The sequence below is a fragment of the Sorex fumeus genome, unplaced genomic scaffold (assembly GCF_029834395.1).
Source record: "Sorex fumeus unplaced genomic scaffold, SorFum_2.1 ptg000032l, whole genome shotgun sequence".
Lineage (NCBI taxonomy): Eukaryota > Metazoa > Chordata > Mammalia > Eulipotyphla > Soricidae > Sorex > Sorex fumeus.
Genome location: NW_026606089.1, coordinates 5,889,721 through 5,901,570, shown reverse-complemented (window position 1 = coordinate 5,901,570; position 11,850 = coordinate 5,889,721). Strand labels below are relative to the sequence as shown.

The following is an 11,850-nucleotide window of genomic DNA, read 5'->3' as shown; positions in this document are numbered from 1 at the left end:
CAATTCTACAAGCTCAAAGTATTTCTTACTGTGTCCATACAAAATGATTAATATTATATATGCTTATATGTTGGTTGGACAAGGAGAGGAGAAAGACCTCCTATAAGCTGTTTTCCTGTGTGTCCTGACTAGCTTGGATGAAACTGCTTTCTCCCCTTCAAACTGCCTTCAGTAAATGATTTCAGTATACTGAGACAGTTTTCCTTTTCTTTCAGAAACCTAGCTGGTCTTAGATCTGCAGATCTCAGGTGCTAGCCAGGACTGATCTTTGGGATGTAGATTCCCAGCTCTAGCCAGGCTGGTCTTTGGGATGCAAATCAAGGTGGTTGCAGCTTGTGAAAGTGCTTGTGGAAGGTTTCAGTTTGGCTTTGTATCTTCTTTCCTGAGGCCAGTATTACTACTGGCCTGCTGATTTAAGAAAACAATGTGGATGTAAAGAAACAATATATGGTTTGCTGCCTCAATGTTCTTTCTGTAACTCCTTTTGATGACATCACTGTAATGCCCCTTTTAGAGGTTCTATGATCTATATAAGGGGATCATCCTGGACCTCAGTGCCCGCACGTGCTTGAGGATTCCTGAGGACTCTATGACATACATCTCTTCCATGTAATAACCTGGGCTCCACGACCAACCAGCCTGACCCCCGTTTCCTTCCATCTCCTGACCATCGCCATCGACCTCCGTGGAGTGGGGAAATGGCCTGACTGCCAGCCTTTTATTTTTTGTGTGTTTACACAGGTTCTGCTTCCACTTCCTTCATGCATGAGTCTCCTTCAAGCTTGGGCAGAGTGGTCTTAAGCGTACCTATGGCTGGTTGCAGAGGTCTTCAGCTGCCGGGGCTCTACTCAGGGCAGTGAGGGAAATTCACCCCTCCCCGTCCAAGGGGCCCAGGTGAGGAAAGCCAGGTGCGGGGTCAGGAGACTGTCGTTTTAGACATATTTGGAATTAATTTTAGATCGAAAAGTACTTATGTGCTTAGTAATAAATTACTATACACTTGTTCAATCACCTCAGAGACCCAACTCTGCTTAGAGAACTAGATTTTTAAATACAGGGCTGTTTTGCCTGTGTGTCATGACTGAGAATCACTCTCAGTATATATGAAACTCACTATACACAAAGATGCACACAGGCTACTTTGAGTCATCTGTGTTGTTAATATGTGTTGGCCATTAAACTTCACTGAGACCCCTTTTTCTGTCCTTTACAGGAGCCTCATGAGTCTCACCTTCCATTCAAGTTGTACTTGTAATAAGGTGGAATGAAATCATCAATATTCTCCTCACCTCTTCCTTCAGGAGAAAAATCCTACTTACATTCAAGGTGGTCGAATTGCAGACAACACCATCCACCTTTTCCTGGAGATGTACACGGGACTGAGGTGAGAACAGCAAAAGGCTCTAGTTTAATGGTCTTAATGAAGGTTTCAGGGAAGGGCATTAAACAAGACTCATATACCATCTTCCAAAAGAATTATTTTGTAAAACTGATGCCTTGGGTATGGTAAAAGATAATATGGTAAAAACCATACTTTTCTTTCTAGGACATTACAGTTCTAAATCTATCTATTCAAGCTGCTTTGAAATATATTCCTTGATTTGGAATCACTGTCTGCCATAGGATTGAGTAAGGACAACACTCAAAGTAATAAGAAGAGAAAAATATGGAAAAATTAACTCATACTATGTTTGGTAACATATATACTAAAATTGAAACGATACAGAGATTAGCATGGTCCTTGCACAGATATGACATGCAAACTTGTAAAGTGATCCATGTTTTTGTTGCAAGAATAATTAACAGGGCGACTTTAAGCTAAGATAATACACACAAGTACAAAAATTCTACATAAAGATAGCACAAATCCCCATCACAACAATCTCCTCAATGTCAATGGACTAAATGTGCCAATTCAGAGGCACAGAATGGGAGGATAATTATAAAACTGAACCCAACATTCTGCTGCCTGAAGAAACACTTATGAACAATCAAAGCAACCATGGGCTCAAAGTCAAAGGCTGAAAAACAATTTTTCAAGAAAGAAACGAACACGTCCACAAAGCTGGAGTGGACATACTAGTATCAGACCATATGGACTTCAGGCTATAGGTTATAAGAGACAGTGAAGGTCATTTCTTCATGATCATGGGATCTGTACATCAGAAAGAACTCACCCTCCTCACTGTAGGTGCTCCTAATGACAGACCAGCAAAATATTTAAAAATAACTTCTAATAGACTTAAAGAAAAACATTGAGAGCAACACAATACTAGTTGGAGATTTCAACACTTCTTTGTCACTTCTCAATAGATCAAACAGACTAAAGCTCAGCAAGGAAATATTTTTTTAAGGGAAGTAATGAACAACCGTTGGCTTAGAGAAGAAATCAAAGGGGAAATAAAAAGTTTCCAGAAACAAATGAGAATGAGGACACGAGCTACCAGAACTTGTGGGACACAGCAAAAGCAGTGTTAAGAGGAAAGAGTATAGCTCTGCCAGAATTCATCAGGAAGCCAGAAAGGGCCTGCATGAATAAATTAGAGCTCAAGATTTTGGAAAATGACCAACAAAAGTAGTCCAAACTAGGCTGGAGGAAGGAAATAATAAAACTTGTACCAGACGTCAATGAGCTAGAATCCCAAAATACAATCCAAAAGACCAATAAGAGTAAAAGCTAGTTCTTTGAGAAAATAAATAAGATAAATAAACCACGAGAAGCCTCTCAAAGAAACAAAGAGAAAGAATTCTAACAAATCGAATCAGAAATGTAAAGGGGCATATCCTAATAGAAACTACAGAAATCCATAGGATCATCAGAGATTATATTGAGAATCTTTACAGCAGGAAATGAGAGAATCTTGAATAAATTGATAAATTTTTGGATTCCAATTACCTCCCAAGGCTGAACCAAGAAGATTTGGAATACTTGAACCTATCACTTCCAAGGAAATTGAAATGATGGTCAAAAGTATCCCCCCAAACAGAATCCCTGGCCCAGATGGATGGATTCAATAGTGAAATATTTCAAACCTTTAAAGAGGAAATGCTGCCAACATTTTTCAAGATTTTCCAGGAAATTGAAGAATCATAAATACTCCCAAATAGTTTCTATGAGGCAAAGATCAACCTAATACTCAAATCAGACAGAGACACCACAAAAAAAGAAAATTACAGACTTATTTCCTTGATGAATACAGATACACAGATTCTCAAGAAAATACCAGCAAAGAGAATCCAGAAACTCAACAAAAGATCACACACTATGACCAAGTAGGTTTATCTTGGGGATGCAAGGATGGCTTAACATTCTCTAGTCAATCAACAGAATACACCATCTCAAAAAAATAAAGATAAAAGTCATATAATCATATCAATAGATGTAGATAAAGCATTTGATGAGATCCAGCACCCATTCATGATGAAAAACTCTCAACAAAATGGGAGTTGAAAGTACTTTCCTCAATATAGTCAAAGCAAATTATCACAAACCCACAGCAAACATTATTCTCAACGGGGAAAAACTGAAGGCTTGGAGCAGAAATCAATGAACTAGAATTCCAAAATACAATCAGGCACAAAACAAGTTACCCACTCTCACCACTCCTATTCAACACAGTACTTGAAGTATTTGCCATATGATTTCGGTAAAAAAAAAGATATCAAGGGCATCCAGATAAAAAAGGAAGAACTCAAGCTTTTACTATTTGGAGGATGACATGATACTATACTTAGAAAATCTCAAAGAATCTCCAAAAAAGCTCCTGGGAACAATAGATTTGTTTAGTAAAGTAGCATATTAAAAAATCAATATCTGGTACTCCATGGCTTTCCCATATATTAATAATGAAAGAGAAAAAAGAGATAGAGAAAAAACAATCCCATTCACAATAATACCTCAGAAAATCGAGTATATTAGAATCAACTAAAAATGTTAAAGATCTATACCAAAAAAAAAAAAAACCTATAAAGCTCTACTTTACAAAATAAGAGAGTATATGAGGAAATGGAATCACATCCCATGCTCATGGATTGAGAGGTTTAACACTGTCAAAATGGCAATACACCCCAAAGCTCTATAAAGATTTAATGCACATTCTATAAGGATACCCATAACATTTTTCAAATAAATAGATTAAACACTCTTGAAAGTCATACACAACAATAAACTCCCATGAAGTGCTAAAGCAATCTTTGGTAAAAAGAAGAAGGGAATACCTTCCCCAAATTCAAACCCAACTACATAGTTGTAGTAATCAAAATACCATGATATTCAGATAAAGACAGGCCTCAGATCAATGGAATATAGTTAAATATCCTGACGCTGGCCCTCAGATTATTATTACCTAATCTTTCATAAAGGCTCAAATACATCACAGGTAGCTTGCCAGCCTCTGCCGTGAGGGCTAGATACTCTCTAAGCTTGCCGGGCTCTCCGAGAGGGGCGGAGAAATCGAACTCGCATCGGACATGTTGGCTGTGTGCAAGGCAAACGACCTACTCGCTGTGCTATAGCTCCAGCCCATTAGATGTATTCGATATACCAAACACAGTAACAACAAGTCTCATGATAGAGAGGTTACTGGGCCCGCTCAAGCAAATTGCAGCCAACATGGCCGACCCGAGTTCGATTCCTCTGCCCCTCTCGGAGAGCCTGGCAAACTACCGAGAGTATCTCGCCCGCATGGCAGAGTCTGGCAAGCTCCCCATGATGTATTCCATATGCCAAATACAGTAACAACAAAGTCTCCAATGGAGACGTTACTGGGCCCACTCGAGCAAATCGACGAACAATGGGAGGGCCTTTACCTTTACCTAACCTTCATAAAGGCTCAAGAAATATGAAGTTGAGCTAGGAAGTCTCTTCAGCAACTGGTGCTGGGAAAACTGGACAGCAACATGCAAAAAAAATGAACTCAGACCTCTTTACAGTGCCAGGCACAAAGTCAGATCAAATGTATTAAAAACCTCAATATCATACCTGAATTCTTAAGGTATATGGAGAAAAATGTGGGAAGATCCCTGCATGACATTAAAGCTAAGGGAAACTTCTAGAATGAAACACCACTGACCAAGGAAGAGGAAGTGAAGATAAACAAATGAGACTACATTAAACTAAGAAGTTTCTGCAACTCAGAAAAAATGGTGACCATGATAAAAAGAGAGCCCACATAATGGGGAAAAATTATTTATGCAATACCCATACAATTAACCTCAAAATTCTGACTGCTGTATCATTAAGAACACTAAATAGTTCCTGTGAATTTTATTCTTCTTCACATATATTTACTCTAAAATATTTTAGATTTCCTTTTAAACGACAGGTACAAAGGTAAATTTATGAGTTTTTTTAAAAATTAAAAATACCCCTATACATAGCCAGGTGCGACCCAAAAAACAAAAAAGCAAGCAAGCAAGCAAGCAAGAAAGAAAGAAATTAAAAATTAAAAAATAATGCTGTTTGCAATGCTAAGGATCAATCCCAGATCATCATACAATGGAAGGCAAATGCTCTTTCACTGAGTTATATCCCTGTTCTTAAACATTAAAAAGTTCTTAATTGATGTCTCATTGCATTTTCTTTTTTAAAAAATGCTTTTCTAAACATTCCTGGTCGCCAATGTACCTCCTACATTTTGACCCTCGCTTCTCTTCTATATTTGACCTCTAAGACTCAGTTGTCACCTTATCCTTCCTATAGCCATGTTTTCCTTGGAAAAAGTTTCCAAGATCATGTCTGGCTTGCTTTAACTTGGCATAAAATGGAAACCTTATTTTCTGTATGCTCTCATGCTAGAGGTGATGATGTTTTCGACCCAGGTGAACTCTTTTCTGGGGAACTTTCTGGCTGTTTCTACTTGACTTCAAAATATCTAAAGGTAAGTCATCATCTTTTTTTTTTTTGCGTTTTTGGGTCACACCTGCAGATGCAAAGGGGTTACTCCTGGCTCTGCACTCTGGAATTACTCCTCACGGTGCTTGGGGGGACCATACAGGATGCTGGGAATCTAACCTGGGTAGGCCGTGTGCAAGGCAAATGCTCTACCTGCTGTACTATAGATCAAGCTCCCCCCCGCATCCCCATAATTCATCATCTTGAGGGCCTCAGATTTTTACCTTCCATTTAGAAACTTCATCTTTACATTGACACAGTAAATTGAAACCACAGAACCATTGAATGGCATGTTATAATGGTAGCAGCCATGAGCAAACATTGATAACCTATAAGTTGGCATGTACGAATTCTGTCTCAGAGGCTTCACTTCTGAGAATATCTGTCACTACCTCCTTTCTGTTACGTATCCCAGGATCAGAATCTACATCAGGCCATCAGTAGAAATTTTTCACCCGAAAGCTAGCCTTCCACTGGGATCAGAATCCATGATCCATCTAACTTGTAATTTTTCATTCATGACTTGTTGACCTTGTTTCAGTTGGAGGCATCCAGAGCATAAACTCAGCTTTCCAGTTGTTTCCACAGGAAATCCAAATACCTAAGAATGTTATCATTTCTGACGCCACTGTGAAAGATTTTTTTGGAATCCCACCGTAAGATACTATCATTAATGTTATAATATTACTGTTCTCAATAGTCCGGATCTCCCCAAAGAACTCTCTACCCTCCTCACTCCAAGTGCAGACTCCAGTTTATCATGCTCCTGAACGTACTTCTAATAGTTTTACTCAGGTTCTCCCCTAAAGTGCACAAGTTAAGTTTATACCACTCCAAGTTCTTATTCCTAAACTAGCAGTTTCGGCTTGGTCCTCAAGCTTGTGTTCTCCCTTGAAGAAATACCGTGCTTCCTTTCTCCATGTCTCTCTTTGCTTGCTTTGTTAAACGAGTGTTCTCTCTTGAACATATATTCCATTCCACCCTACACCGGTTTAACACGTTTCTAAGTGTTTTTCAGTAAAATCTATTTTGCTTCACTAAACTAAAAATTTTAAACCACCAGAGCATTGTTTTAACCAATATTTGTATCTTTTAAACCACAAATTTTGAAAATGAAAGGGGGTAAACCAATGGAATACTATTCAGTTGTATGAAGTGAAATCTTATTATTTGTATGAAATTGGATCACATGAGGATATTATATTTAGTGACATAAACCAGGCAGAGAAAGATAGGCATCATACAAGTTCATGCATATGTGGTATATGGAGAAAACAAATTAAAAGAATAAAATGAGACAGACAAACATCTAAAACAATATTTATATTCTATGATTTATAATTCAATTAATAATGGTTTCTCATACACATAATTCCATCATCACACTCCTCATTCTCTCAAAAAATAACCCCTCCCTGTCCCCCAAACCCCCAGAATCCCTCCTTCCCAATCCCCTGACTCAATTGTGTGGATCAGTTCTCCCCTTACATTGGCCTTGAACCTTTGTTGCTACCTTGCTGTGTGTCTTTACATCCCACATATGAGAAAAATATCTCTGTATCTGTTCCTTTCCTTAAGGCTAACTTTACATGCATGATATCCTCTAGTTTCATCCAATGTTGAAAATTGCATAGTTTTGATATTTTCAAAGCAATAAAAACAAACTTTAGAACCATGAGACTATTTAATTACCAGATGGAAAGCTGTAATCAAAGTGGAAAAACTGAACAATGGTGAATGACAAAGTAGGCCTTTCAGTAGTGAGTGTAATATGATACATGAACGTTGATTCTACATAATCCTAAAATTTATGAAATTCTAGTAATTCTATAATGTAATTTTAAATAATCAAAACAGTATTTAAATAACTTACATTTATCTATGATTTTGACGTATATTTTGTGTCAAACTATCAGAAATAAAAATAATGTGAGATAGAGATATTGTGTATCACTATACTTTTAAACAAGAGAAGTGCTGAAAATTTCTGTGTCTTGATGAACTGTCATATAAATTGACTCCAAAATCAAATTAATATACTCAAGGAAAAATAAAAGTCAACCAGTTTAATCTTTTGCCTTCACAGAGGTTCCCATCGGCTGATCTCTGACAGACAAAACAATTTTTATATTATTTTTTTAAATTTTTATTACTGAAACACCATGAGGTACAGTTGTACATTTACAAATTTTTGTTCTTGGGTTTCGATTATACAATGATCAAATGCCCATCCCTCCCCCTGTGCCCATTTTCCACCACCATAGGTTCCAGTATCCCTTCCACACCTATACCCTCATCCCACCCTCCCTCTGTGGTAAGGCATTCTCTTTTGTTCTCCCTATCCTTTCGGGTTTTGTGGTCTACAAAAGAGGCATTTAGTGGCAATTATGTTCAGTCCATAGTCACAATTTTTATTTTCAAAGGATTTCTTGGCAGAGATTTGGCTTTCTTTGCTAGCAACCAACTCCTTTTCTTCTGCTTTTTTTTTCTAGAAATATATACTTGTGACAGTTACACCCTCCAACTGCCGTGTAACCCCAACAAAGGCCAGGATCCAGAGATTATAACAACAAGCTCCCGGGAGAGCACAAGGCAGAGTCTCCTACCCTGTGTCTGACTATCCTCGCCAGGGCCCAACAGCTGAAGACCTCCAGGCCCCAACCAAGGCCTTACTGGAGCCACTCTCCACACACTTGGATAAGCCTCAGACATAACAGAACTAGCAGAGGAACCCAGGTGTGTGGGACCCGGGGCTGAGATATCTAAGCCTGCACGGTTTGGGACTGGACCTGTCAGTAACTAGACAGTTACACCCTCCAACTGCCGTGTAACCCCAACAAAGGCCAGGATCCAGAGATTATAACAACAAGCTCCCGGGAGAGCACAAGGCAGAGTCTCCTACCCTGTGTCTGACTATCCTCGCCAGGGCCCAACAACTGAAGACCTCCAGGCCCCAACCAAGGCCTTACTGGAGCCACTCTCCACACACTTGGATAAGCCTCAGACATAACAGAACTAGCAGAGGAACCCAGGTGTGTGGGACCCGGGGCTGAGATATCTAAGCCTGCACGGTTTGGGACTGGACCTGTCAGTAACTAGACAGTTACACCCTCCAACTGCCGTGTAACCCCAACAAAGGCCAGGATCCAGAGATTATAACAACAAGCTCCCCGGAGCGCGCGGCCGCATTTGCGGCCGCGCGACTATTTATTTAACTTTCTCTAAATTTTCAGGATACCTTAAATATCCTTAAATATCAAACCCACACGGCAGAGCCTGGCAAGCTATCCGTGGTCTATGCCAAATAGACCAAATTGATATGCCAAATCCAGTAATAAATGGATCTCATTTCCCTAACCCTGAATATGCAGAGTCGAGAAGGATATGGAAGGAGAAGCTGATAAAACACCAAGGCAGACATAGGCTGCCAAAACGCAGAAAAACAAAAATGATTGTCTGTACTTTTAATGCTCGTACGCTGGCATCTGCTGCATCCATTGAAGACCTTATGGTACAAGCACGAAAGATCAAGTACGACATCATTGGTCTGACGGAAACGAGAAGACATCATCTTCACCCTTTAAGACCCATATGGGGACACGCCCCAGGGACAGCTGGCCACTGTGTTGGACACTCACAGCAGCATGCGTAGGTGAAGCTGGAAGAAGGGGAGCTGTGGGGTGCATGAGGGAGACAAAGGCAGAGGCCAGGTGTCCTCGGGATTCATTTCCTGTGGCTCCCATCCCAACCTTCGCTCTCTCCCCTTGCATTGGGAGCCCCTGGGGTGCAGTGTCCCTGGCTCACCGTGACTCCCCAACACTGCTGCTCTAGACTGTGGATCTAAAGACAGTCCTGGGGAATGGGTCACCTCTCAGGGTGCGTTTCCAGGGCAACGCACAGTGTCCCATTGGAAAGGGGCCTTTGTGCATCCCCTCCACGACCAGACGTTGACGCACACCCCGTGTCCACCTCTGCCCCCGTCTTCACATGCGGCTTCCGGGAGCATCTGCACCTGGTTCTCCCCTGCACAGGCTCCAGGACACGGCGGGGGTGGGCTGGGACAGGGGGCTCTACGCTGTCGTGAGGGCAGCAGTGACCCACCCTTTGCCGGGGGAGGGTGGCACCGGATTTGTTTCCCAGGAGCTCCAGCTCCAGGAGACTGCTGGGGGTGGGGTGACGGTCCCTCATACCCCGCCCACCCCACACACAAGTTCGCCATGGCCGCGCATTCATGAGTTACTATTTTCTTGAACATTTATATTTATTTTATTTTATCTTTAATTTTGAAAAGTAAGACTCCAGGAGGTAGTGTTTCACGTGCTCTCCTGCGATCCCCAGCAGCAAAAGAGCCGCTGCAGCCTGCTCTGGCAGCTGTCATGCCGGGGCGGCTGTGCTGCACTGGAGAGGGTAGAGGGACACCTTGGGCTCCGTCCCCGCCTGTGTCCAGCCCGAAATGGCCACCACCTTCTCCTCCTGTGTCCACGAGGCCCGTCCCGGTCACCGTGGATTGTTGGAGCACTAGCCTGCCTCTCGGCCCCCTCGGGGCGCTGGTCCTGGGGGAAGGCCCGGCTCACAGCGGGGTAGGCTGGCAGCTGCACCCCCGGGAGTCTCAGGGGGGGTGTTCCCACATGGAAGGAGGGAATGGACGGGCAGTCTTGTCCCTGAGGTGGGATTCGACCTGCGGGAGGCTTGGCAGGGCAGACGGAGAGAAAGAACAGAACTGGCATATACAGGGCCGGGGCCGGGGGCCTGGCCGATGGCGTTGCCGGTGAACGGCCAGTGTCCGCATGAACTACACGTGCAGCCCTGTCGTGTTCTTACAAACATACCTGCCCTCAGTCCCCCAGGACGTCTCCAGACTCTACCTGGTGCTATTCCTTGACCGCAAACGGGCAACACATTTTTTCAGCAAAATCCAAAATAGATTCCCATTAAACCACGAAAGGTAGGGGTCCTCAATCCAGAGAACCAGCCATTTGGGTAGATGTTCAGGAATAATAGGAGAATAAGTGTGAGAATCCATCTAGAAGAGATCAGACAAGTATTCGTTTGCCTGTGGCAACTGAGCCAGAGAGCAGCAGGCCCGTTTATATACACTCTGCTGACATCACGGAACCCTGCGGAGTCACAAAGGGTCCCGGGCCAGGGAGGGGACCCCATGCATGGCTGCCACCAGCCCTGCCCCACTCAGGCCTGAGTGGTCTCTCTACCCGCCTAGGCCTTAGGTTGCCCTGCCCTCCCTTCCCGCCACTTCCAAGCCCTGAGCCCTGCCTCCTGGGCCTGGCCTTGTTCTCTCAGGAACCCAGTCACCCCCTGCGTCTGCACTTGCCATATGTCTGCCTCACCGAGCCTCTGACCCTGGCACTTTCTTCTGGGCAGTGTCCATATTTCACATCCTCTTTCCTCCAGACTCTCCCAGCAAAGTTCCCACATGAACCTGGGCCTCGATCATCCAGCCCTCTCCCACTGCGTTGGAGCCGCAAAATCCCACACATCAGTTTGGTCTTTGCCCCGCATTTACCAAATATCTTTATTTTTTAAATAATAACTCTTTCTTTGAAACAAACAAATGACACAATTATTTTACTATTGTGTACATACACTAGACTCTCAAAGTGTAATTATTTGGCATTTGTTTTTTGTTTCTGGGGGGCCACACCTGGTGATGCCCAGGGCTTCTCTTGGCTCTGCATTCAGGAATTACTCCTTGTGGTACTTGAGGACCCATTGAGGATGCCAGGGATCGAAGCTAGCTTCTCCACTGTACTATCTCTTAAGCTTTCGGCGTTTTTAAGGAATATAATCTGAATATCAATTTTTTAATGATTTTTACACGTTTTATATTCATAAAGTAGTTCACTGGATTTCATTACAGGTAACATTCAAACAACCATCCAGCCAGTGAGCATCTTCCCACCACAACAAGAGGGAAGTGTGTGAAGGTTGTTGAAATTCAT

General features: G+C 42.3%; 1 pseudogene; it reads left to right on the top strand.

Moving 5' to 3' along the window:
• Positions 1-1,687: 1,687 nt before the first annotated feature.
• LOC130025932 (uncharacterized) lies at positions 1,688-1,786 on the top strand (annotated as a pseudogene).
• Positions 1,787-11,850: the final 10,064 nt, after the last annotated feature.